The sequence below is a fragment of the Amblyomma americanum genome, chromosome 6, assembly GCF_052857255.1.
Source record: "Amblyomma americanum isolate KBUSLIRL-KWMA chromosome 6, ASM5285725v1, whole genome shotgun sequence".
In the NCBI taxonomy this organism is placed as follows: domain Eukaryota; kingdom Metazoa; phylum Arthropoda; class Arachnida; order Ixodida; family Ixodidae; genus Amblyomma; species Amblyomma americanum.
The window spans coordinates 127,031,351-127,034,067 of NC_135502.1; the positions used below are offsets into that span (position 1 = coordinate 127,031,351).

At 48.7% G+C, this 2,717-nt stretch overlaps 1 pseudogene; it reads right to left on the reverse strand.

Moving 5' to 3' along the window:
* Positions 1–947: 947 nt before the first annotated feature.
* Positions 948–2,334, reverse strand: LOC144094984 (uncharacterized; annotated as a pseudogene).
* Between the last annotated feature and the right edge of the window lie 383 nt (positions 2,335–2,717).

Genomic DNA, 2,717 nt, shown 5'->3' on the forward strand with positions numbered 1-2,717 from the left:
ACTGTCCAAGGAGAGAGCCACAAAGAGAGACACCTGTATACGCATCATTATAGGTATTGATCGAACTGACCATATTGTTTTGATTAGCACATAGTCAAACTTTGCGAATTTTTTTTGTAAGAATAAAGGACAAAAGAAGCAAAAATAAAACCACCACTGTGTATGTTTCCACACAATAATTAAGAAAATAACGCACCAAATTGTCATCTTACATTTCGAAAAAAAAAGCAGGGCCAGGTGAGGACTTATTCACGATCAGTAGAAGACATCCACAGACGACTCAATGCTCAGTGGCATCAATGTCGCTTAAGAGCACGCCGCTTTGTCCTGACGACAACGTTAACGATAGAATTTGACACGCTCTGCTGCCGTGGCCTTGAACATGCATGAAGTGCTCTCACTCCAGCCTATTTATTTATTAAGGCGAAAGAATTTCTAGCCTCGTTAGACCTAATGCCATCGGCTACAGTCGTTGGTGAGGGCGAAACATAGTCCTGAAAAGATGCATGACATCGCAGCAGCCGTCGCCCACCGAAACGGCGAGTGCGGCTACGGCATGCACAACACACTCTAAGCGCCAATAAGTCTATATGAGAGTAAAAAGGGAGTGAGCTGTCTTCTAGCACACTCCCTTTTAAGGGAGTGTGCTGCGCAAATCCAGGAGTAGATTTCGATAAGTTTCTCCGAGCGATTTTTCCTGGGCTCGTCCCTGTGCATGACCAGTGGCTGGTCATGGTCTTGGATCTCGATGTTGCAGATCCGCCACACAGAAAACGGCAGCGCGAAGCAACAAGGACGAAAGACAGACACGAGAACACAGGACAAGCGCTGAACTACCAACTGAATTTTTATTGAAAACATGTCACATTATATGCAATCCAACACATTACTTGCCCAGTGACATGAGCAACCAAGAATGCGCAACCAGTGCCGAAGCACCACTCAACTTTATCACTCGAGGCCGGATACCAGCAACCATCTCAGGGGCGTGCCACTAAACGCGGACGGAAGGACCAAAGTGGATATGTAGAGAACACGAATTTAATCGATATTAATTGTAGATACGCTGGTAATTGTCAGTGTAGCTAATCATGTCATCATCCTGAAAGAGGAAAGCGGAGGTTGGCTTCAAGTCCCAAGCAATGTCATCCACGCGATATGTGCAGTAATTGTAGCGTGTCATAATGACTGCACCCACGATAACATCTTTGGCCTTCTGTTCTTGGGGATTGGCATTGCATACATCAAAACAGCACTTCACGTACAGTGTTGCTGCGCAGCACACGAAATGACACGTCACAATTTAGCAGAAGACCTCATTCATACTCAGCTACAGACTGCACACAGCCCGGCTACACCTCCAACCTGTGCTGTGGCACCACAACAGCGCCCCTTCGGTCAAAGTAGTTCAGGGCAGTCTGTGTCAACTGCAAACAGTGCGTCAATTTCTTGAGCAGCACATTGCACAGCAGCGACAACGGGGTAATTTTGACAAACTTGATGTGAACTGTCACGGGAGTGCCATCTGCAGGCAGCACAGTCTGTATGCTGGTCACCATGTCGTGCAGGCGATGGGGCAGGCAGGGCTAAGCACCTTCAAAGACACGGGTGCGGCAAATGAGATTCATTACGGGGTCACTGGTGACCAAATGGAAGTGAGTGCGCTTTGAGTCTATGACCAGCACGAAGTCAGTGTGGCACCCAAACGCACCCATGCCCTGCCTGGTGCCAAGACGCGCATAGTTTACCTCCACGGAAACCGGCTTGCCAGCTTTGCCTCTGAACTTCTTGGTGCTCAGTTTTGACATTTCAGCCGTTGGGAGTTCAACCCTTGCTTCTGCATGTGCAGTTGCACGGATTGCACCACTGACGTGAGGCTGCTGCATGGTTGATGGCTGCTCCATGAGCACACACTGCTCAGCTGGCATACGCATTGTGCTGCACCCATGGGCTGTCACAATGCCTCGGCTGGATGGTCCTGGTTCTGGTGGGCTCGGGGATGATGAAGCCTCTCCCGTTACTTGTCCAAGCAAGATGCCACGTCTCATGGTGGGCACAGAAGGAGAGCTGCAACTTGATGCAGAATCCGAAAAAGGGGACAGCGAAGGGCTTCTTGCAGAGGTTCCATCAACGGGACTTGACGAACTGCCAGATGAATGCCCGGAGTCATCTGCAGGAGGCGTATACCCTCTGTCCCAGGGCGCCTGGATTGCTGCCGCAAAGCAGTCCGAAGTGACGCTCCACGGCCGCAACCGACATAAGGCTCCCCTTCCTCGGAGGCCATTTTAAGTCACGACGAGGCTTACAACGAACCCAACCGTTCGTGCGCTTCGCTCCGAGACACAGCACAGCGGGCCGCGTTCGAAATAGCCCGAGACCATGCGCAGCACGCGCCACGTGTGCTCGCTTGACCTCTTTTGAAAAAAAATAAGTAAAGATACTCCGGCTTCCTTCAAACGTAAAAAAGCTTTCTCCTGATCTCCCATTAAAGTACCCACAAATTCCCCTTCTGTTTAAATTGCATGATTCAAACTGGTGCATTGTTGCTTTGTGAAATATTTTGCAATGACTGTTATGCATTCATAACAACAAAAATTGTATAAACGTCTTCGCAAATAATTCCGATCCAGTGTCTTCATACGTGTTCATTCTTGTGTGCATGCCTGTGTAGTTAGTTTAGTGATTTTCATTGTGTACTACGTACCTTTAGTGATTCT